This window comes from Lagenorhynchus albirostris, chromosome 11 (assembly GCF_949774975.1).
Source record: "Lagenorhynchus albirostris chromosome 11, mLagAlb1.1, whole genome shotgun sequence".
In the NCBI taxonomy this organism is placed as follows: domain Eukaryota; kingdom Metazoa; phylum Chordata; class Mammalia; order Artiodactyla; family Delphinidae; genus Lagenorhynchus; species Lagenorhynchus albirostris.
Window position 1 is genome coordinate 47,481,853 of NC_083105.1, and position 26,150 is coordinate 47,508,002.

The 26,150-nt window shown below is 36.1% G+C and overlaps 1 protein-coding gene and 1 pseudogene across 14 annotated transcripts in view; one reads left to right on the top strand and one right to left on the bottom strand.

The window, feature by feature from the left end:
- The window catches only part of FRS2 (fibroblast growth factor receptor substrate 2), a 121,192-nt gene that overhangs the window by 72,980 nt on the left and 22,062 nt on the right, over positions 1–26,150 (bottom strand). For 7 of the 14 annotated variants that reach the window (XM_060165392.1, XM_060165393.1, XM_060165388.1 and 4 more), the window contains exons 2-3: positions 5,318–5,413; positions 4,387–4,429 (exon numbers count right to left, since the gene is read on the bottom strand). The gene's annotated coding sequence lies outside the window, so the exon portion shown is untranslated. Of the gene's footprint in view, positions 1–1,244; positions 1,350–4,386; positions 4,430–5,317; positions 5,414–8,173; positions 8,239–19,572; positions 19,646–21,473; positions 21,568–26,150 lie in introns of all 14 variants that reach the window. The other 7 variants (XM_060165395.1, XM_060165390.1, XM_060165389.1 and 4 more) reach the window with 6 other exon arrangements.
- Positions 20,445–22,611, top strand: LOC132529933 (E3 ubiquitin-protein ligase MARCHF6-like; annotated as a pseudogene).

Genomic DNA, 26,150 nt, shown 5'->3' on the forward strand with positions numbered 1-26,150 from the left:
TGTACCACTAAAGCTGGGTCTGAACCAAAGTAAGTCTCTCAGGATAAAAGATACAGGTTTATAATACAGTTTGCCTGATTTTCATACTGCAAACAAATTATTTGGGAGGGAGGGATTACCGTATTCTGAAATAATGTGAGATCAAACTGCTTGTTCCATACCCACAAAAGGATTCTAATCCCCACTTGTTAAAATTAAACACCTAATTTTTAAGTATAGTTAACAGGCATGTTCAAAACTAAAAAAATTTAAATTTATGGTATTTGTTATAAGTTGGAAAGTTTATGAAATAATTTTCTATATAACTGATGGACAAAATCCATATTAATTTATTAAGTGCTGTTTCAGTGAATGTTAAGGTTAAGTGAATACCATCTACATTACTTATTGGTTTTATTTTTGTTTGTATATGTGTGTTTTTTAAACTTCTCAGGCTATGAGGTTCTTTTTGGTTAGAAACATTTCTTTCATGTTAAAACTATCCTTGTAATTACACCTTCTATATGGAGCAAAATATCCATTGATAGGGTGGCAGTGTAGATTAGTAAAAAGAATCTAAAGCTAATTCTGCTACTGGTTTCCTCATTTGTAAAATGATAATACTATCTGTCCTACTTACGGCATGTGTTAACATAACAAAGTAAAAATCATGAAATTATTATGCCATACAAAATACTCAAAAATTTAAGAAATCAGAGAAAGGGACTATGTTACCTGAATTGTTATTTTTTAAAAAGAGTGGGGAGTATTCAACAATGCATGGGATACCAAATCAATATCAAGAGGGTCCAGTCTTCCCAGCAAAGATTTTACAAATACTTAAGTGTTGACATGTAAATAACTACTTCTTTCAAAAAGCCTCAACACTGGCTTTTAGCAAATGTGAATTCCCTTACCCTTTTCCATTCCACTACTACTGAATCAGTTCCACATTTCTGCCTGGCCTCCAGAACTAAGTGCCCCTAAGATCCCCCTTTCACAAAAAGAAAGTGCTCCCAGAAGGTACCTTGTTAGCTTTTTCGACCTGATAGAAGCCCATCCCTGATCTGATCAGTGCTGTCATTATCCTCCTTAATGTAATGTCAGGGCCCACTTTATCCTCTCCTAGGAGTTTTCCCCTCTCCCCTCTTCTCGACTACAAGGCATATCATCACCACAGACTTGGACATTCTAAACTTCCCACTTTCTGACAATTTCTAGTTAGGGGATCCGAGAGAAGTTACTTCTGCTGATACTGTGCTTACCATAGATGAAACTGTCTTTCTGCATCCCAAATTTAGAATCTTGCATTTGTACTGTTCTTACTCTGTGTTAGATTCAGTGATGGAAATTCACAGAACATGATTCTGCTTCAGTGAAGTAATAGAAAGAAATAAGATGAACGTTCATATATAATTTAATGGAGAAAATAACAAGCAACAGATAATGGGGAGGTTCTATTAACATTACTGGTATTATCTTTCAACCATAAGGCTTTTTACCAGCTAACACTGAGACCTAAGCATTTTAATATATTGTTTCTAGACAAAAATTATGTTTTTGTTAGGCCCTACAGTTCTTTTCTTTGACTGTTCTAACGGACTCCTAGATAGACAGCCTTCTAAACAGATGTTTATATTTCCTCTAATCTTCCACAGGATCTAATTCGCATTCCTCAACTTCAATTCTAATATTAAGAAATAAGCACAAATTGACCTTTTCGTAAATGCTCATTTTATGTGCCTTACACATTTAAGAAATTTTACATTTAATAGCTTCGTTTTAATAGACAACCTGGAATACAGTGTACCAGATGGACAAAACAAATTAGAAGAACACTCAGCAACATGGTCAGATCTTAGAAAAAAATAAGACGGAGGAGGGTGGAGGGGACTATAAGAATTAGATTAAGACCTAATGTATAATTAAAACACAGGCACATAAAATAATAAAACCTTTTATAAGATATAAACAAAACAATACACACCAAACACATTTAAAGGTCATTTGTATAGGGACTAGTTATAAAAGAAAATGGAAGAACAGTCCTTTAACGAACCAGTGATAAATGGGTATGACACAAACTGAGGAATATCATTAACTCAATACTCCTGTACTTGAGGTTAAAAACTGGTACTTCAATATTGGAGAAGATAATCATGTGACTGTTTAGATACCTGGCCTTTCTCCCGTCTATGGAATTCTTACTGCTTTATTTAAATCCATGGTTGTCTGTGGGACCTTATCATCACCCTGACACTTCAGGCCATGTTCCCATTTGAGTATAGTAGTATTTTGTAAGGATTACTTTTTCTTCAACTCTCAGCTTGATATTTTTCTTTTTAAATGGCACTCCAAAACAAGGTACAATAGCTAGTATAAAAAGATGCAAATTTTTGTGCATTTTAAATTCTGCATGCATCTAAATTACATTGTGTCTCATAAGCAGCAACATGTTTTGAGATACAATTTTGGACTAGTTAACATGAAATTCTCTGCATTTCTTTACTCCTTTGTCTTTGAACTGTCAATAGTGGATACCAGAAGTTAAACCTGTATTACACAACTATGGTAGGGTTAAGGGGGAATTCCCCCAGCTTAGCAACAGTGGAGAGCTAGAGCTGTTACCACCTCACAGTCCAAAGGGTAAAGGGAAGTGTGGCTACTGGGACCTAGAAGAATAGTGGCAGGAGAGGGCCTCTTGACAGAGGCAAAAACAACAACAACAAACTGGTACTTCAGACAAAGCCATCCTCTTTCATAACAAACAAAGCTGCCCCAAATTCTAAACAGTAATTTTTAAAATTGTGATAAAATATACATAACATAAAATTTACCATTTCAGCCATTTTTAAGTGTAGGGTTAACAATAATTTAAGTTGTCACTGTCCCTTTAATACCTTTAACTGTGTAGCAGGGTAATACTATATAAACGTGAATAATCTTTTTTAGATTATTTTCTACTCTAAAAAAATTATGAAAGCACCTGGTATGTACAAAAATATATATTTATTGAACAGGTACAGGGGAACCCTAAGGGTACAGACAATATAATTCATCATCATTGTATCATAACATACATTGTACTGATGTCTGAGATTTACATTTTATTTGCCAAAAGAACAGTGACAAAGATGTAACAGATCAAGTTCACTAAGATTAAATTTTTTGAAGTTTTTGTTTTTACTTTAAGCATTGTGGTCCAGGAAAAGAAGGATCTGGATTTCTCCTGAAGTAATGCCTTTGAGTAGTGCCCTGGAAGATCAGATAGTGCTATACACAGGTTCTAGGATCCCCTCCCTTAACCCCCTGTTAAGTAGAAGAAAAAAATAGGGCAAAAGAGTTTCACAAGAAACTTGTAAATGAAAACTTGGAAATTTGCTCTCCCTTCCTCCTTATCAGCTAGTGGGTCCCCTTTATTTTAACGCTTTATTTTCAGTTATCAGGATAAAAACTGACTTGATTAACTAAATCTGTGGCAGTTTCAAAAGCAGGTGGAAAAATTGTGTTTGAGGGTGAATGTTACCCTCAAGACATAGGATACTGAAAAAGGAGAAAAAATGAGAAAGTTATTGATCTGAATAATTCACTTTATAAGCATTTCCAGTTGACAGATTGAATTACTCTGCAAGGACCACTACTACCTATGCCAAAAGTTCCTGAGAAAACTTAACCAAAGTAAGCTCTTAATGCTGCCAAGCAATTGATTTTAAGTATCTGGCATAGGGTAGGCACACTGATAAGGAAATTTTACTATCTACTCATTTGAACATTTCATCCTTCAGAAGTCTAAAGAGAATGATAATGTACATCAATGATGATTTAAAATCCATTGTCAAGGTGATCATTCAGGATTTTTTTCTTTAATACTACCTGTTACTCAATCTCTTATTATCTAGCTGGTAGGAAGCATTCCACTTTTTAAACTAAATATAGGAGCTACAAAATTTCCATAGGTGGAAGCATTGCAAAATAATCTCCTTTAACTTAAAGCCTCTAAGAGAGCTTCTATGAACCCACTACTCCCTAATGTCACTTAGATAGTACTATCCATTGAAGTAAAAGGTAAATGGGCCCCAATGAAAGAAAAGAACTTTTTTCTCAAAATGGACAAACCCACTCCTAAGGATGCTAGGAATAAGCTGTGACTATGAAAAGCAGTATTTGAGTTTCAAGGTGACTACTTTAATCATACCCTTTTAATCCTAACTTCAAATAAGATGACTTGTGTCTTGCTAGCAAATTCTGAGGTTGTAAAGGAATAGCTAACAAATTGTGAGAATCTTGTAATAATCCAGAAAAGCTATGAAATAAGTAAGGGAAAAGGATAAAAAGAAAAAAAAAGCCAGAGCAATTAAGCCTATATTCAACCATATTTGTTTTATTACTATATTAACAATGTCTTACCTTGTGGAATTCTCTTCTGAGAAAAATAGATACAATTTTGTCCCTAAAAAAATTTCAGGTAGAAAAGTTGAAATGTTAGTTTCAAATAGAAAGCCTTTTGAAAATGAAAAGTTACAAAATGCTAGCATAGTACATTTAGATTATTATGACATTTGGTATTAACAAAGCTTAAGAAATATTAAGTCTCAAATAATAAAAGTATGTTATTATCTTCATTAAAATATTTATTATAAAATGTATTATTGTATTATAAAAATACTCTACTATCAAATCATTTTTGCTAAGTACATAATAATGAGTGGCACATTTTCATATTCTAAGACATTAGTACTTAATTGGGTTTTACTCTTGCCAAGATTTGATATTCTGAAGGGTACCTTTTTTTTTAGCTATTCTACATGTCATAAAAGTCATCCCTTTAAAGTGTAAAATTCAGTTACACAACCATCACCACCACCTAATTCTAGAACATTTTCATCACTCCAATAACACTATTCTGAAGGGTATTTTTATTCCCAGGAAGAAACATCTTAACAAATTTAATTTTAAAAGATATACAAGAAGCATACTCTTTACAACACTATGATCATAATTTGTTTTTTTTTAAAATGTGTAGAACAAAGACCAGAAGGGAAAACAAATATCCAAAAACTGTAAGAGTGGCTGTATTTGGAGAGCATTATTATAGTGACTCTTTTTCATATATTTCCTCAAAACTAAAATTTTATAATATTAACTTTATAGTTCTTAAAAAAGTAAAGCAAAAACATACATTTTCTAGAGATATATGCTAGAATTTGTTCTACAACCCAAAGGAAAAACAGAAATACAAGTTGACACTTTTTTAAAAGTCCACTATATTTTTTATTAAATGTTTTTCAAAGTAGATAAAGTAAGTATAAAGTTAAAAAAAAAATTTGGCCACACTTACTAATCTGGTTGAAAAGCCACAGCTGCATCTTACTTTATGACAAATTGACTGTTTCATTACTTTGGCATCTGGGCATCTACTTCTTAATGGTCATTTCTGAAATAAAGATGTAATTAAGAACATATTATAACAAAAATATAAAATCTTTAAGGACAATTATCTAAATATTAGTGACTAGAGGGAACTATCAAAACAGTTCTTAAGCAACCTTCTAATAAAAAACATTAACTGGGCTGAGAATGAGGTGGGAGGGACCACAATTATACAGTTATGCTACACATTCTCAGTATAAAAATCTACAACCGCTTCAGTCCTCAATCCCTTTCACCCATCACACTCTTGCAATTCCTAAGGATGCCACTTACAGACCGGAAAAAGAGGAAAGGAAGACATAGAAAAGGAACCCTAAAATTGCATATTTGGCTTTTTGTTTTTGTTTTTTGTTTTTCTGGCTGCACCGTGCAGCTTTCGGGATCTTAGTTCCCCAACCAGGGACGGAACCCAGGCCCACGTAGTGAAAGCGCCGAGTCCTAACCACTGGACTGACAGGGAATTCCCTAAAATTGCACATTTGAAAACAGTAAGTTAATTGCTTATTTATTATGCTTGTCTGCTTCTCCCTCACATCTATAAGAAATCTAAGCTCCAAAGGAGATTTTTTTCTGTCTTATTTGCTGGTATCTCTCGAGCACCTAAGACAATGACTGCCATGCCCTAAGTGTTCAGTAAATATTCATCGAAAGAATGAATAACTTTATGAATGATTTAATGTTAATTGATGAAATATTTAACCTGACAGTATGTCAAAATGGCAGTCTCAAAATGCCATTTCTTCCACACATACACCATTAATGTTAATGCCAACTACATCATCAGTATTGTTTCTTTTCGCCAACAAACAAAGCCCATAATTAAAAGACAATCAAGGGTTTCCCTGGTGGCGCAGTGGTTGAGAGTCCGCCTGCCGATGCAGGGGACACGGTTCGTGCCCCGGTCCGGGAAGATCCCACATGCCGCGGAGTAGCTGGGCCCGTGAGCCATGGCCGCTGGGCCTGTGCGTCTGGAGCCTGTGCTCCGCAACGGGAGAGGCCACAACAGTGGGAGGCCTGCGTACCACAAAAAAATAAATAAATAAATGACAATCAAGACATGGTCCCCGAACTTCAAGGAACAGAATAAAGGCATCTATTACTTTGTAATTTTATTAGTGCAACCTCTGGGAAAGACTCCTAGAAGGGGAATTGCTGGACGTGTGATCTTCCTAAATATTGCCAAATAGTGTGGGTGAGGGTCTTTTTCTTTTGCAAACATGTATGTTCTTTGAGGAGACAGCTAGGAATATAAGAATAAATCTATTATAAGGAGTGAAAAGTTGATCTCAACAATAACCCTCAAGCAACCCAGTAGTACCCCCTACTTCCCATCCTGTAGCTGAATTAATATTCCACAAAATGCTGCTCTTTTAGTAAAAAAAATTGGGGGGAGGAATACGAATATTATTACAGAACTGCTTTTCTTCCTTTCAACAAGCGGTGGAAGAATAAACCAAAATCATTTTTAAATGGTTGTCTACAGAGAAAAGAGAAAGCAAGTTGGAAAGGACAGGCATGCAAGTTAGACTCCTCAGAATATATCTTGTTTCATAGTTTCTACTTTGAAGACACGTTTTAAAGTCAAATGAACATCAAACGATAATGACATTTTGAACATCAAAATGATAATGACTACCACTGACTGAAACATTAAATGTATTTTTTAAAAAATCCATCATCTTTGGTTGTCACTAGAGCAAGAACTAATTATCCTGAAAATTGATAATAGAAAAGAATCAAGTATTTATCCAGCCTTTCTTATATGAAAGGTACCCCCAGAGTAACCAGGCAGTCAGTAAGTGAAAGCCCTCTTTTATAGGATTCCAAAAAATAAATGTAGAAGGAATGACAGAATTAGAGAATACCCATTTTGTAATAGTTAATGAAATAATAAATCTAAAAATTGATCAATGGTTGCTAAAACCATTAGATAAAAGGTTGATGGGAAACTTTATAATGGATAATCAGGCTACAAAACCTGAACCCAGTGATTAACCTTAACATCATTAAAAAAGGATCAACCAGAGTTCATGCGCAGAAGTATTCATCACTATTCATTAGGTATTTATCCTGGGAGCTCCAATTTCAAAAGATATCCATAATATGACCACTTTTACCACCTCCACTCGTATGATGGTCCAAGCCACCTTATTTCTCATCTGCATTACTGTAATAGTTCTCCATCTGATCTCCTAGCTTCTTCCCTTGCTCACCTCAACAAATCAGTCAGAATAGTCCTTTTCAAAAGAAAATCAGATCATGTCATTCTTCTGCTCAGACCCTCTAATTGAGTACATCTCACCAGTTTCAAAGCCAAAATCCTTACAAAGACCATAAGGACCACGATCTGATTTTACCTTCCTCAACTCTAATCTTATCTCCTACCACTCTCCCTCTTGTTCACTCCATTTTAGGCACATTGACCTCTTTCCTTAAACACATCAAGCATGTTCTCACTTCAGTGCCTCAGGACTTGTACTAATTCCTCCTTCACTTCCTTTAGGACTTGGTTTTTAAAAGTTATCTAATTAAAGAGATACACCCTGGTACCCCAGGCAAGCCCAAAATATCTGCCTCGGATTTCCTCATCTGGCAGAGAATATGTAAGGATACGTCAGTAATAAATTTTGGAGATGATAATCATTTGAAACACAAATGTAATCAATTTTCGTATCTTTGTATCTAAATATCTATGAAGTTATACTGTTTCTTTTAAAAGATTCTTATGGTCCAAACTTCAAAGAATTAATGAAGATATAGCTACCATAGTGTGCGTGGCTTTTTTTTTTTCAGTTTTTCTTTTGTTTTTAAATCATCTGTATCATAACCCTAGAAAGAAGTGGTGAAAGACTTGAATTATATGAGTCCCATTAAAAAACAACTAGCAAAATAAATGGCATTCCCTTTCCTCCCACTCCTTTAGGGATTTGTTTGAGATTACATTATAAAATTCCAAGTAATCTCAGAAAAAGTTTAACTACTTCCACATTTATCTGTTACCTTTTAGGCACCATGACCACCAGAGAGAATCAAAAGAACTCACTAACTGTAACATGACTAGACTAGCTATGACATGGTAGGGATGTTTGAACTTAATTATTTTTCTTTAAATAAACAAACTCCTCCTGGGCTAAGGCCTACGCTGCCTTTTAAACATCCTGCGTGTGGTGGCCAAGCTTCAGGGTCTTAAGAGAAATAGCCAGGGGACAGAGAAAACAGCAAGTATGACTCAGTGATCATATTTAATAGTCTCTGAAGACCAAAACAAAGATACCAGTTCTGGCAAGAGTTCTCTAGAATTGCCCCAAAACTGACTTATCCACATACCTTTCATCTGAACAATCTATTTTCACTTAGTTTAAGGCTCACAAAGCATTTGTTATGTGCCTATCAGACCTTACGTAAAAAAATAAACCAGAAGTATTATGAAAACAATCAGCTGGGGTTCTAAGAGTTAGATGATGAATCTAATGTTAAATCTGCTTTTTGGGGGAGGGACGTGAAGAGAACTCTTGAATATTGTTGTGCAGAAATGACCCCATTCATCTGGAAATCAGACTTTCAGCAAGTTCAACCACTTGAAAAAAGGCTAGTGATATTAAAGCAACCTTTTACTGAGCAACTTCTGTATGCCAGAAATTTACATTAGCTTGCTTAATTCTCAGAGCTTCCCTATGGGAAAGGTATTGACAAAACAGAGTGGTTAAATAACTTGTCCAAACCAGAAAAAGACAGCTCCAAAATGCAAAATCTCAGTCTTTCTTTTTCACTGTTATAATCTGCAGTAAACTGGAATAAAACTATTAGTCACAAATACCACATTTGCCCCATAGGAGTAACATGTAAATCCAGGCTGCTCATTTGAGAAATTTGTTCCATTCTTCCACAGCTGTTTTAAATAAGAGGACAAAAGAGGAAGGTTCACTGTTGTACATTAATAAGAAACATGTAGCATTAGGGATGAATCAGAAGAATATGCTACATTTAGCTCTAAGGGAACTGAGTAAGAGTAAGTGAGGCACAGCATAGCTCACTAATTAGTATTCATTCATAATGATTAACCTGACTCAACTCTAAGTGACTGATGGCTATTCCATATGCGCTGAGAAGTCAGGGAAGAAATGTTAAGACTTAATACAGTGGGTAACAGATATTTACCAAAATAGTTTCTGTAGTTTTCTGGATGTCTGAAATACTTCTCTTTCTCTCCTGATGTATAGATATATACATACACATACATACATTAAAGTTTTTCATTAACTTCTTAAAATTTACAAAAAAATTATTAGTTATAATTCCTAATTTTCCTTTTCCGGAAAATTCTCTCATGTAGAACATGAGAGAACATAGTTCCTGACACTATGAGATAACACTTATTGGCTTCAGTTCTTTATACTCAACAGAATCTGATTTTTTAACATGTCATTAATCAGAAAATATTTTGTAGGAATATTTTCTTTCTAAACTGTACATTTAATTTGTTACTAGATGCACCCACTGCTTATCGTACAATGAAAGTAACATACCTATTCCAAAATAAAAAATCAAGGTGATTACCTAACTGTCAAGACGCATTACCCTGGGACTTCCCTGGTGGTCCAGTGGGTAAGACTCCATGCTCCCAATGCAGGGGGCCCAGGTTCAATCCCTGGTCGGGGAACTGGATCCCGCATGCATGCCACAACTAAGTGTCCATATGCTGCAACTAAATATCCCACATGCCACAACTAAAGATCCCCCATGCCGCAATGAAGATCCCACGTGCCACAACTAAGACCCGGCACAGCCTAAATAAATTTTTTTTTTAAAAAAAGACACATTACCCAGGAACTGTGGCCTTACTATACTAATGTCTTCAGTTATTTGGAGAAAGTGAAGACTGCTTGGAACAAATTATCCCTATTGACTAAAAGACACGCCATTTAAATAATTTACTGCTTTACACAGAGCAGAGACTCAACAGATTCATGATTAAAAGTTCCCCAAAGACCTAAATACATTATGCTAGTCTTCTAAATACTTGATTGTGTCCTGGGAATTTTCAGCATAAATTAACACACAAAAAAAACCTCCCTCACAATCTCAAATCATTGCACTAATGGTTAAGAATGATGAAGGAAAGGGGAGGGAAGGTAAGGACACACTCTTCCAGGATACCAATTATAAATAATGCAACCTTCACCTATGGTGTTTGCTGTTTTGTTTTGCATTTTAACAAAATGGAAGTACACAGCATATGGAGTATGTATTGTTTCTTGAAACTTTATCATACACACCTCCTCTCCCTATAGTGTTTGTCTCTTTCTCTCTCTCCTTCCCTTCCTTCCTCTTGCACACAATATGAATAACTGTTACTTTTTTAAACTTTGTTTTATATATAAACATGCTACTCACATTCTGGCTATGACAATAAAATATACTTCTTAGTTAAAAAAAAAAAAGCCTCTTAACATATGAGTCTATGTAGAACATTAAGGTAAATATCTCCTGGGTTAGTTTTCTTCTATGTGTTCAACATTATACGTAATGAAGAGATATATACAAATAAATAACACAGAACCTGTGGCTTTACTGTTTTTCATGAATTTTAATACCACACACAATAAAATATTCACTATGGAGAGGAACTTGGTATTAAAGCAGATTTACTTTGACTCTATTCCAGGGGGTTGAGTTACTTGAACACCAAAAGACTTCAGTACTTGATAGTCTCTTCTTGAAGATGCTGTAATATGTATGTGCCCCACAAACTGTTACCCAACTGCATTAACTTCCTCAAAAGTGGAAACAACTTTTATAAAGCTCACTTCAGCCCTTTCATTTTCTAGGGGATAACCAATAACTTCAAAAATAGAAGTCAACCTAGAAGAGTTACATTTTTTTCCCTAAATTCCTCCTTTATCTGCTAGGAGGAAAATACTATCTTCATTCTTTAGTAGTTCTGATAGACTCTAAATATTTTTCAGCAATGTAACAGATACAATTTTTCGCCACACTCAAACTCTAATTTCTCATGGTAAGCACTGCACAAAGAACAATGAAAGAAAGAATGACCAATGCCTTCAAACTGGAAATTAGTTTCCAGCAAAATTAAAAGTAGAATTCATGTCTCATGAAAGAATTTTCAATAAATCCATATCACAAAGCAATCAATATAAGCTACACCTGTTTTCTCTGAACTACAACTATGAAATATTGTTTCTCCTAAAATCCACATCAGATAATTCAAAGGAATTCAGTGGCCCTCTATAACTTGGTCCTCCTTCATTATACATAAAGAACTTGCCTAATATTCTATATTTAAATTGCACGTAGAAAGAAAAAATGGTAAGAAGGAGGGTGAAAAATCTTATAATTTGGCCATATTAGAAATAACAGATTTTGAGACTGGGAAAAAAAACTGAAATCATTTTATATTTTATAGGTGAAGAAACTTGAAGAAGCATATGAGCAAGGAAAGAACTGAAGTTCATATTATAAATGGTATTCTACCCTAGAATTACCAATTCCAACAGATCTAAAATAGGTGTTTTAGCTTAATACATACATAGCATATGTAATCAGAACGGATCGCAATGTTGAAGAGTTTAAATGAATGCATGAATTCTGAGTACAGTATATAAATTAAGGGAAATTAGAAATGGCCTATATATCCTTTAGTGATGACAGAATTCCAATAAGTAACCTGATTCCTTGGTGCAGCTTTTTAGGACAGTCTGTGCCGGATGGATCACTGCTCTGGCCCATTATGGCATTTCTTACTTAGATGACTAATTAAATGCACCATTAGCTAATGTTCATAAAGATAAGAAAGTATATGCCAATATCCTGTTTTCAACCTGGTAGCTTAATAAAAGGACTACTGCCCATTTGACGATTGCTGGTCCACTAAACCAGTTCATAAAAGAGGAATAAATCTCAAAGTTAAGTAGTGGAATAGCAGAGTATATATATAACATCAATTGCATTTATACAAAAACCCATTGTATACAGCCTGCACTGGACCAAAAATAAAAAAATTCACAGAGAAATAAGAGTTCTCAAATTTAAATCTATATTCTAGGAAAGATCAGATTAGGGTAAGGACAAAAAGCATAGTATATTCAATATTAAAAATATAATACTTAGAGAATAAAAATCACTTTCAACATCATGGACATTTACCTTACATTAAGTATTTCTCTATCACCCAACTCACATTTAGACTGTTTACAACAGTATGTATGTGGAAGGGCATTTGATCTACTCAATTTCACAAAAATTACAGCCTCCCATTTAGTCCCAAAGGCACAAGTGAACAAAATAACATTATTATAAAGTGCTGTCTTGGTAGCAAAGAAAAATATGCAGAACAGACAGACTCATACTAAAGGAATAATTAACAAGAGCTGTGGTTCATGAAGAAATACTCTAGCTTCGGTGACATCATGGTAACTACGAGAGTGTGCCTTTATGATTTTCCCCCCAAACCAAGTTGGATATGTCCCAAGTTAAATAACAGCTCCTGTTTCACTCCTAGATATCACTTTTTTTAGCTTTAAAATAGAAGTACGTAAGTCAATTTAAAATGCAAACTGGTATAAAGGCTTAAAACTTATTGTTTAAAGAAAGCACTGATTCTAACTTTAAAAAAAAAGGCCTTAATGACTTTCCTAAAGCAGAGGAGGAATTTCATTGTTTTCAACCTACCAATGCAAATAAAAAAGGCTATAAAGGATGCTGCTTTATATAGAATATTTATATAGAATAACATGCATGTGTCCCCCCATTCCTTCCATATATATTTGTCTCTGTCTCTCCCTCTCCCAGGGCTGTGTGTGTGTATATGTGTGTGATGTTTCTTCCTCCCTGCCTCTATTTTGGTCACTCTATGTCCCCTCTCCTTCTTGCTGACTTCTATTACACTCTCTTAACTGGCTTCTAAGCACTGATATTCAGAAAGCAAGCATTTTATCAGATTGTAGCCTGTGGCAAAGTGAATTAGAAAAATAGCCACAAAATGAAAAAAAAAATCATTCAATTAGTTGAAAATAGATAAAATTAAAGCCACAAATTTTCATTTCCTTTAAAATGCCTAAATACATAGATATACCATACATATGACTTTAATAAACTTAGTAGAGTTTATCTAGCAGATTTATTTACAGGATTTTGAGCTAAATATATGGGGAGAGGGGGTATTAAAAGAGTTAGTTTAATACAACAGTTATGAGCACTGGCTTTGGAATCAGCTTTGAGTTCGTGTCCTAGCTCGACACTAACTGTATGATCTTGGGCAGGTTACTTACTCTCTCAGCCTATTACCTCATTTCTAATGTTGTGAGGATGGCCTGTGATAACACCTGCAAGACAGTTTGCGTGGTACCTAGCACATAGTGAGGGCTCAGCACACATTACATCTAAAACATGCAGTCAACGTTTATCACTCTTTTTGTCTGCCTAGCATCTGAACTTCCCTTCTTAAGTCTGGGAACTTCCCCACCTTATGTTTTCAGAAGATCAAAGAGTTTTCCACATCTTAAATTTAAGAACTTCACACCATCTCATGATTTCAGAAGATGAGACACTTTTCCGCATGTCCTACACGGCCACGACACGGGCTATGCCAAACACACATGCCCAGCCCAGAGAAGAAATGGGCAACTAACAAGCAGGACAATAAGAGACCAGAAAGAACTCTCTCTCACACTAATGGTGGAGCAACTGCAGGAAGGTCAAGTCTGGGGCAGAGGTGACAGCACTTATAGTCAACCAGTGCTAGCCCTGTCACTGGGGCAGGCTGTGGCGTCTGTCAGTCTGTCTCTAGATGGCACTGGCAACCTCATGGGAATCGTTGTGCAATGTGATTTCGGGCACTGTTTCTGGCTGCTCAGCCCTGAATCTGGTTCTCTAACTCTCAAAACAATTTGATGAGCCACTGAGCTCTATCCAATATCCTTTTAAAATACACGATACGCTTTTACTGGTTTTTACTGCCACCAAGAATTGTGACGGAAACAATCAGGCAGGGGGAACATCCATTCTCACCTACCCCACCCCCACAGGGGAAAAAGATTCTGTTTTTAATCTCTCCAAAGAAACACAAAAGTAATGTTCACTTTCAACCAACGGATTTATTCTGTGAAGTTTTGGAAACCTTATTTCTATAAATTTTGGATAATAATTTTCCTAATTTGGAATATGAGAAATGTCTAATCAGTTTTAGATTTATTTCAAAGGAACACAGACAAGGAGAAGTGATGACACAGGAAAATACGTATGTGCAAGGAGTAAGTATCATTAAGGTTAAGAGAAATTATCCCAACATGCCTGAAATCAACCTCACTGTATTCCCAAGCGCCTTCTTCCCAGCAGGAGCTTTTCACTTGGGGTTCTATAACCAAGGAGTCCCTCCTCCTCTTAAGGGTTATTTTAAGGTCCAAAAAATTTTAATTATCATCAAAAGGCCTTAAACATTCCTATTTTGTTTTAGCAAATAACTCTAAAATATTTGTATAACAAAACCATTCAATTCTCTGTTAAAACAGTGCAGAGCAAGTCAGTGCCTGATTGCCACAGGCTGATTTTTCAGTATGTAAAATACACTCCTCTCCCTCTGCCAGATTTCTCTGCATGGCCATTTTATAGTTCAGTAATGCTTTTTCCACTGTTTAGAATGTTAAAACTCAAATCTGTTCATTTTATTACTTGTCAATATAAATGTAATATAAGGTTTGTGGGGAGTGTGAAAATGGCGGGTTAAATATGTACTTTTTTAACCCCAGGAGCCAGTTACCATATAGAGTTGAATGTTTTAATGAATAAAAGAGCAATCTAAACAAAAGAGCAGTCTTTAAAAAGTGATAGTCTTTTCAGATTAAAATTTTAAAAAAAAGAATCAAGCATTTAGAAATGTATATTGACATCTAATCTATAGCTATCATATTAAAAACTCAGTAAGAAAAAAACTGAATTTCGACAGAGATTTGTGAAAGAAAATTAAAAAGGCCACAAAATTGTAGGGCTCATGACAATAATACGTTAGAGCTATGTTACAGGACCTTGAGAGTTAAGCAACTTACCCAAGGAACCTATCTTCTGATTTAGCTGAGTGATGTCATTAAAACACCTTCAGCTTGTTCTTCAAACAGATTCAAAATAAAGTTAATTGCACATTGCACACCATATGGTATTAATTCCTGGATTTAAAATGACAAAAAGTACTAAATCCAAGGCAAGTAATTTCAAAACTCAACTGTTAATACTCTTTTTAATATAAAGTTCTGACTTACGATAATTTATAAATACCCTGGACTTATCAATGTAGAAAAAATCATCAAGAAATGTAAAAACTTTTCATAGTATCCATAACTCCCAAGGTGTGTAAAATCATTTTTGCCTAAGTGCTGAGGGCTATTCCATTAATCACCAGTCATAATTTATTGGCTGTTATTTCCCGGATTCTGTCGGAACATAACTTATACTAAACACCACGTATTTAAATTTATGCCATTTAACAACAACAAAAAAGAATTTTCTGGTCATAATCTACCTGCTCTAAAAAGACACCATAATCCCTCATGGAAAAGTTCCTTTGTATTTGGTCACATTATATTAAACACAGAAGGAGCTCTGTACTCAGGAGAGTAAGAAGAAAAAGTTCACAAAAAATCAAACTCTTCTTTAAATGAGGCATGTCCAAGTCAGTCGCACAAACTAGCTATATTTATGTTTCATGAGAGGCCTCGGAGAAGCAGGTCTAAAAAAGAACTAAGGCTAGCTTTGGATGACTACCCTGTTATGAAGAGTAACTTATGCTATGAAACTACCGTTAACAGCCAAAACATTAAAAAAAAAAAAAAAAAAGGAAGCCAACAGACTCCCCATCAAAATAAAGTGCAAGAACAAAAAGTACATGATACCCAGAAGAGAACAGGGAATAAGTATGTGTATAAAGAGACAAAGAAGGTTTACCGCAAAAATGGCAAACCCAAGGCACATGTACTGCTATTTCCCCTTCTTCAAAACTGGCCTACGCAAGTAACAGGTGACAGCTCTGTAGAGGTTAGCAAAGGCCTCAAAAACCTCTAGATGGCTATTACAAAGCAATGGAAATTATCAGACCAAGCAAAATATTGCCATTCCTTGTTTAGACTGACTGGAAGAATGTTACTCAGAAAAACTATTAAGGAGGAAAGGAGTGTAAGGAAAAACAATAACAGTAAGCCACAAATATTTACTGAACTATTTGTTTTATTTTTAAGGTTACATACACTGTTTCATTTAGTCCTCACGACAAACTTCAAAACTACTATTACACCCACTATACAGACAGGAAAAACACCGAGGTTTACAGAATTTTAAACAACCAACTTGCCAGAGTCATACATACACTAGTGGTGGTACTGGAGCTCTAACATGGACCTGAGCACTTTACCACTCCTTTTAATGGATCGGGCAATTCAACTGACCTAACCCTCTTTCCATCCTCCCATGTAAATCCACCAGGACAGATTTTTTTTAAGTAAAAGTTTAATTATTTAAGTATTAGCATGTTTCTAATTGAAAGTCTGGAAAATATAATGGATGTACCAAAAGTCCTATCTTTTTTATTGCTTTTATAATTAGTATTTTAATGAACACCTTGTACATAAATCTCTGTGCACATTTTTATTCCATTTATAAAATATTATAAATGGAATTCTGGTCAAACAGTGTGAATATATTCTGCCAGAACATCTGATTTTAATATTACTGAATTGATGAAGAGATTATGGTTCCTTAAGAAAAACAATTGTGCCTTATTCTCCCTTACCCACAATGCCTAGGCACATAAGCAAGTCTCATGACTGCTGAATGAATGGAGGGTTCTCTCCCCTTAGCACACAGTCAGAGACTTCGAGAAGAGAAAAATAAACAGAGCAGGCTCCCAAATTAGAAGACAACAGTTATGCCACATATCGAATTCATTAGTGGGCTGCATAAAACTCTTCTTAGGGAGAGAAGAACATGAACGTTAACATTACCATTCAATGTATTTCCATGTGTTTAAAATATATTTCCATGTGTTTGGTTATTTTATAGTACATTTAAAGAATACAGTATTTTAGTAGGTATATAACACACTGAAGACATTACTTCTCCCAGTTTATTATCTATATGCCTTAATCTACTATTGTCCATGGAAATCATTTCAGAACACGTTCATATAGAAAATTCAGAGCTAAATATTTTAATAGTAACTAGAGTTGCTATTTTACTTTGATTTTGCATATCATCTATTTCCATCAAGTTCTAATGATATCATACCAGGCAATGTCCCCATAAAGATGAAAAAGATTGACTACAAAACATTGTATCAGCAGGCACTGATCCAGCACTTTAGATGTATTAATTTAATCTTTACGACATTACATGATATTACGATTATTAATCTCTCTATTTTATAGGTAAAGAAACTGAAACAGAGAGAGATTAGAAACCTGCTTGTTTTGGGACTTCCCTGGCGGTCCAGTGGTTTAGACTCTGCGCTTCCACTGCAGGCGACACAGGTTCGATCCCTGGTTGGAAACTAAGATCCCGCGTGCCACGCGAGTGCAGCCGGAAAAAAAAGAAACTTGCTTGTTTTTTTGAACCTAGGTATTCTGGCAGCCACACTTCTAATCACTACACAGAACTGACCCGCAGCATCAAGCAAAAAGCACTGAACAGCTTTCCGTGGACATTGGTGACACAGGACACAATGAGAGTATGTGTTCCAGAAAATAGGAAATTCAACCAATCCAGGTGGATTATTTACTCATTAGGTAAATAATTATTTATTATGGATCAAAAACTGTATCAAAATTGGGAGTATTCTCCTAACCTTGAGAAATACTAGGTCTAAGAAAGGTGGAGACAGACCATCATAAGATAGATATCTAGTGTAGACAGATCTAACCTCGCTAGAATAAAACAGAATTTTTACAAGTGCTATGGCACAGAAGGCATTATTAACTCTGGCTAGGGCACTCAGAGAAGCTGCACAGAGGAGGAAATACCTCAACTACACCTTGAATAACAGACTTGTACAGAAATTTGTAGCTAACAGTCTATCTCCCCACAGAAGGGTCACTGCTGTGAAACTGCTGCAGTAGCTCAAAACATGTCTCAGCACTGCGGAACCATCTTAGCTTTGCTGGAGGAAGAGTATGGGGCTGCAATAGGTCTGAGTGATCAAACCCGCCGTCAACACAATGGGAACCAGCAATAAGAAGCGGACTATCTATCCAGCTTAATTTTATAGCCAGTATAGCTACAAAACTGCCTTTATTTGTTTGACATACCTACATTTAAATTTCTAATTTAGAAAAACCTAAATTTTAAAACTAATAATAAGGAATGGAGGTGGGGAGTAGTAGACCTTCGGTTAATCATGACTGGCCCTGACCCCTTCCTGAAACCTCACCTTAAAAAATTAAAGGAATTTTTAGAAGTATAAAATCCATAAGGGGCTTCCCTGGTGGCGCAGCGGTTGAGAGTCTGCCTGCCGATGCAGGGGACACGGGTTCGTGCCCCGGTCCGGGAAGATCCCACATGCCGCGGAGCAGCTGGGCCCGTGAGCCATGGCCGCTGAGCCTGCGCGTCCGGAGCCTGCGCTCCGCAACGGGAGAGGCCACGACAGTGAGAGGCCCACGTACCGCAAAAAAAAAATCCATAAGGATAAGAGAATGGGGAAAGACAACAGCAAATAAGAGAAGGCACAATATTTCGGAAGCTAGGAAAAAAGAGGTAACTAAACTAACTAGACCAAGAAAGCCGAAACCTAAACCTGAACGGAAGAAGCCATCAAGCTGATAAGCACAGAAAGTAGAATAATGGTGGCCTGGGGCTGGGATAAATAAGCAGTTACTGTTTAATAAGTACAGAGTTTCAGTTAGGGATGATGTAAAAGTTCTGGAGATTGACGGACAGTGGTAATGGTTACACAACAATGTAAATACACTTAATGCCACTGAACTGCACACTTTAAAATGGTTACAATGGTAAATTTTGAGTTATGTATATTTTACCACAATTAAAAAAAAAAGCAGCAAGCTGACTCATGCTGAAGAGATTCAGGTATTGGTAGCATAATGAAGACAAAAATGCAGGGTGCGGCTGGAAACGAGATGAGTGGTTGAAAGTTCATTTAAGTGGCCTCACCCCAAAACCAATCTTCTCCTCATCCCTGGAGAGGGTGTACCACAGACCCTGATCTTTGGAACACAGGTCAACACTGAAAGCAAGACAAAATAATTAGAGAAAAACAGGAGAATTATTTGAAAGTCTGCATTCTAAATAGGAGGCAGAAGGCTGTCTCCAAGAAGAAAAAGGAACTGACAGATTATCTGATGTGTCCAACCATATTGTATTTTATATTTGTCAGAGAATTGCAAATTAATTAATAGGCACAAAGTACATAAAATTTCAAACTCAGATAATTATTCCAGAAAACATTAAGTTGGACAAGAAAGGAAATACGATCACAGTGAATTTTGTGACAAGGCTGTGAAAAATATTTGCATAGTTATAATAATTTATATACTAAAGAATTTACCCCCAAAACCTGATATCCTGTAAAAGGAAGATGAGAGAAAGGGAAATATGTATAAATGTTTGCAGGCGGCAGAGAGATTAAGATGACTAATCCTCATTTTTCTTAGAAGGAAAGTGAGTAGCTATTGTCTAAAATGAAAAGCCAACAAAAAACAGAACTGACTTAGAAAAATAAAGACACATCAGAACAGCTGAAGGAACTGAAACTGACTGCCCCTAAAGGCTGGGAATTGGACATGAGAAGAGATGGTGCCCTGCCATTTTTATAAGCCTTGAATATTATTTGATTTTTAAAACTACATATGTACAAATATCACTTTAATTTTAAAATAAATTAAAATGTACAGAGGCAAAACAGAAAATTGTCAAATTGTTAAAACGATCTGAAATTGTCTAAACTGAGTATACGCCTTTTTTCCCCCAAACTATTGTGTTAGCTTTCTGTAATTCTTAGGATTTTCAGTAGTATTGAGGTCAACATGCTACTTGCTGCTCTGCCCTTCAGTGCTGTCAGGCATCACCAAAATGAGGCTCCAGCGGGAGGAAATGGTGCTGAAAATGTTGCCGCCGACCAGCATGCTAAGCCACCAGCCAAGAACGCACTGATGCCAGAAAACCCTGATGCCCAGGATGAGCAGGTGGAACAGGAGGAGGAGGAGAACAAGGAGGAAGAAAACACAGGTGGGGAAAATGCAGCTGATGTCACATGAACTGCAATGCTTTAGAATGGGACAGAGCTACAAAGAGTTTACATGGGGAAGAATGCTAGGACTTGATGGATGACTAGTGTTTCCAGAACATGTCATCTGGGTGGTGTCTTTATACATACCGTTCTTTCTTGGTTTTGCATTTTACCCTGACCACACTGGTCATTTCTCCCTTGTTCATTTTGGATTTGAAGAACACCTCCAAGCATCTCATTTTGAAGGCCTAATCACAACCATAGTAGGGTATGTACTTTTAGCAATAACACTGATAATTTATCATGGCTTGGCAACTCTTGTTAAATTTCACAGGTCTCGTCACTAGCTGGGAGTCTGCTATATTGTTGTTAAAGGTCTCTTTGTTAGTGGTGGTAGAAATAAGTGTTCCCTCTCATTTGTGGCCGGTGACTGGATATCTGTTCCCTGGAAATGTCTGTTGCTTCTCTGAAAGATCATGTTTCTGCATTAACTAGTAGGAATGGTGTCTGTTTTCTACTTTGCCTCCATTCTGTTACTGAGACAGGTACTTCAACCTGGTGTATTTTGGTTTCTAAGGAATCTGAATGATCCAGATTTCTAAAAATCCAGTACAAGAAATGATTCACTTGACTATTTATAAGCATCTCCCAAGATTTATTTTGTCAGTGGTTCTCTTTGGCTCCATCGTGCTCCTGGTGCTTTGTCTACCTATTCGCGTAATTAAGAGTCTCCTGCCTAATTTTCTTCCGTACAGCGTCACGCTCCGCAGTGATGCTCCACTGAGTGAACTGTCCCTTGAGCTGCTTCTGCTTCAGGTTATCTTACCAGTGTTACTTGAACAGGGACACACACAGCAGTGGCTGAAGGAGCTTGTGTGAGCAGGGACCATTACTGCTGGAAACTTGCTGGATCTTCATTCCTATTTGGTGGAAGACCAGGAAGAAAATGAGAACAGTGCAAACCAACCAGTGAACAATAACCAGCCTGTTTGAAATAGTAACGCTATTCCTGTGGTGGGGGAAGGTGTGTATGCAGCCCACCAAGCCATACTTCAGCAGGGAGGGCCTGCTGGCTTTCAGCCTTACCGTCGGCCTTTAATTTTTCCACTCAGGATATTTTTGTTGATTTTCTTCACGTGCAAGAACCTTACTGATGGCCAGGCTCATCTGCCTTACTCTACCAGTATTTGCCAGCCGTGGGTTAATGTCATTTTGGACAGGGACTGCCAAAATCCATGAGCTCTACACAGCTGCTTATGGTTTCTACGTTTGCTGGCTAACCATAAAGGCAGGGACGGTGCTGGCAACAGGGATGCAGAATGATCTTCAGAAGGTTAAAGGGTAGTCCTGCATGATAATGAAGACTTCGATAGTTGCAGTGCTGCTGGCTGGAGTCGTCCTGCTTCTTCTGTGGCTCCTGTTTGAGCTGGTTATTGCTGCTCCCCTGAGGGTTCCCTTGGATCAAACTCCTCTTTTTTTCCCATCACAGGACTGGGCACCTGGAATCCTGCATGTGAGAATCTGTAGCTATATAACACTGATGGATCCTCAGTGGTGGTTTAAAACTGTAATTGAGCAGGTTTAGGCAGATGGCATCCGGAACACTGACCTTCACTATATCATTCGGAAACTGGCAGCGCCAGTGATCTCTGTGCTCTTGCTTTCCTAACGTGTACCTTACATCATCACATCCGGCACCATTCCTTTACTAGGTGTTAACTGCGGAAATGCAAAACTTGGTCCACTGGCGGGGTTTTCCACTTTTACTGATAGTCGTGGTATCGACAGGAATCTTGTCCTTCCAGGTCTGCCAGTTTAAGTCCCTTTATGAACATATTAAAAATGACAAGTACCCTGTGGGCCAACGCCTCATGAACTATGAATGGAAATCTGGCAAACAAAGCACGTCTCCACCACCTCCACATTCATCCCAAGAATAAAGTGGTTGTATCAACTACCTTGAGCTTCCCCTTGCCTTTATGTGTCCTTTTTTGTGGACTTCTCTCTTCGGAGGTTTTCCCCAGTGATCTCTCAGTATTATTTTTAAGTTAAATGTATCTGACTTGTGTTCTCAGCATTCAGAGAACAGCAGTGCAAGGCTCTGCTGCCCTTCCTGCATCTTCTGACATCACTGCTGTCTGAGGTCTGTATATGCGTAAACAGAAGTTTCTGGATACCCTAAAACCCTGGATTAAACAGAATGTGCACTGTACATCTTTAAACAAAACGTATATTAATTTATTAAATCTAGTTGTCACTTTAAAAAAAAACACCTTTCTTATAGCACAATTCATGAACTGATACAGTATGCAATTCACTGGAGAAATACTTTGGGCGTATAGCAATTCTAAAGCCTAACTGTTTAAAACCACTCTATAAACACAGTATTTTATTTATTCCTTTCCCCCCTAAGAATATATATTTGGATATATTTATATAAAGGCTTATATTATTTGTAACTCTTGGATCAAATCCAAATTTTGACATTTCAAACGACTAACATTTGTAAGCCCCAGTGATGGTAGAGCTGAACTTAAATAAAGTCTGAGTGTCAAATGATACAAATGGACAAACTGAAAGGCTACTCATGGAAAAATATATAAAAGTACTAAACATGCAAAAGAAAACAGGAAACAATCTTATCTGCAAGAACTGTACAACTTGCAACTTTTTAGTATATGTGCTGCCAAACCCAGCACAACTTACAACTTTTTAAAAGTCACATTCTTGTGGGCACAAATTCACCAACTAAATATAATCTAATTAACATACTTCTTCTACACAGTCGCAACCAAGAACTTCATTCCAGAAAAAGAAAATACTTCAAAGCACAAGATTAAAACCATGAGCAACTACATCAGAATCTACTGAATTTTTTTTAATTAATAAAGTTCTTTTCATATAAAAACTATGAGCCTTGGTTTGTTTTTCCAGCAGTACTAATGGCCTATGCTGATCTACAACATATAGTTGTTCATTTTCATGTATCAACTACATAACAAATTTATAAATACTTAAATAACTATCACAAAGGTTTAAGAGCATTAAAATCATATGTGTTATACTGTTTATACTGCACACTCATATAATCAAACAAGAAATAGAGTCAGAGATAGAGCAACCAAAGAAAACCTCAAGTATTTGCCACTGAGTGCCCACGTGTCAGAGAACATGACGGAGAAATTCCTATGTGACAAGACTCCTGCACTCAAAGAGTTTGAGATTTAGCAGTGCAAGAGGAGAGGTAAGAAGTGTGTGTGGTGGGGTTGCCAAGACCAAGACATGAAAACAATTCATGAAAAATATAAAAAACTAAATGACTAAGTACTAAACTACAAAATATAAAGGGTAAATTTAGAGAAGAGGAAGATAACAATTGCCTTGAGAGAGGAAGAAGGCATTGAACTGGGTCTCAAAGAAGTAGAGAAACATTTGAAGAAATAAAGGAGAAAGATCAATGTCTCTGTCTCTGCCTGTCTCTCTCTTGTTCTCTCTCTCAATATTGCTGTATACTTAAACTACATAAGGACATAAACTACATAAGGACAGCTGAGACTTTCTGATTCCCAGTCCTATAATCTATGCATTACTACACTATACACTATTTTATGTATTAAGTATTTTACACTGCACTTCATTATCAACCTCAATTTCCTATAACCAAAAACATTAGGATGCTATAAAAAAAGATGCCCATCTTAAAGTAAGTATGCTATAATACACAACGGCCAAATGGGTCTCAGTTAAGACCACAGAACTTTTACAGCCAGAACCATGGCCTTCCCACTAAACTGAGATATGTTACTATTCCAGGACTATTCCTTTAGCCAATAGGCCATTCTAATGGGAGGGTACTGCCCAAGCAACAAATTTCAAAGCTAAAGTCACGGTTCCAAGGAATTCATATATAGAAATTTTTCATTGTTTTATCTAAATTATTTTGATTGTATGCTGATCGCTACCTAAATAGAGATGGAAAATCAAAGAAAAATAATATATCTAAATGAAACACTACAAAATAAACACAATCATGGAATGCACAAGTCATTATGCCATATAGTTATTAGTCACAAACTTATTATAAGCTTTCTCAGGAATTATATTACTTTTTACACCTAACCTAAAATTTTCCTTCTCTAAATTGGTAAGATCCTATTAGTTTTTATACATCTACAAATGGTAACTATGTTCACTAGTGTACCCCAATCTAAATTAATATTCATCACAAATTGAAAAACACTCATTGGTCCAGCACCTGAGAGTCATGGTTCCTTACATCCTCTCTCACTTCTTTCTCTTTTCCCACACCCAAAGACAGAACACTCTCATGCTCTCCCATTACACTCCCATCTAAAACCCCTGAGCAGTAGCCAGGCGCTCCCTCCCCCTTCCATGAGGATCCACAACTTAATTGATCCAATTTATCCAGTATACAGAAGGGTGTAACCAAGTTTTATTTCAATATTTTTTCCTGTGTTTTCATGTGTGACCGAGAGGAGGAGGGAAAAGGAGTTCTAAATGGAGGCACAAAAGAGCCGAAAGCTACCTTTAGCCCTCTAAGGCAGCTGTGGCACAGTACAAAAGCAATGTACCTGAAGTGCAGGATCAGGGTCTTAAGCCCAGCTCTGCCATTTAACCATTTCTTAGTTGAATGACCTCTTTCACTTAGCAATTCAGCCTGCCATGTCCAGCTCAGTAGAGTCTTTGATAATATCCATGGCTCTTAAACCACTTCACTAAGCAGCCACGTATTTGTAGATGGATCACTATTTCTACTTACCTTTGGATATGTTATGTGATCTTTAGCACACATCTTTGATTATGCCTTAGATTAACATTTAATTATACAAGCCTATCACCAAGGAAATAATTGTAGTGGATATCAAGAGTAAAACAGAAATTGGGATCAGTGTTTTATCAATAATATTCAGAAAATCAATAATGAATAGTAACAATCACTAAAGTACTTTATTAGCCATTCAGGAATCTATTATTTTTAATTCTCTGAAAATGTATCAGTTCATACACACACACAACATCGACTTTTATGTATTATTAGTTTGTTTCAATGATTATAGATCACACTAGTTAAATATTTGACCATCAAAATTGTATACTCTAATAGTCAGGGTTAGACACTAATTAACTTCAGTTACATTTCACTGGTGACTGTATAAAAGGCTATACAAATTTCTATAACTTACCAAAAATTAACTCATACAATGTTTTATTGCTTCCACCACAAAGTTTTATCTAGTAGCTGAATACAGTATTAACATTTATTAAGCAATCTCCTTAAATATATTTAGTAGTTAACAGTATTAATATCTTATTAAAATTATTTCCACTGAAGAATACATATCAGTACTTTCCCAACTTATCAGCATAATTGTATTTGCAGTACTATTCTAAATTACTGGATAAACTAGAAAGAAGACTAAAAGGTAATTATAATTTTTTGAAATATCTGGGATCAAACCAAATGCTACAGAACTCAAGTAAA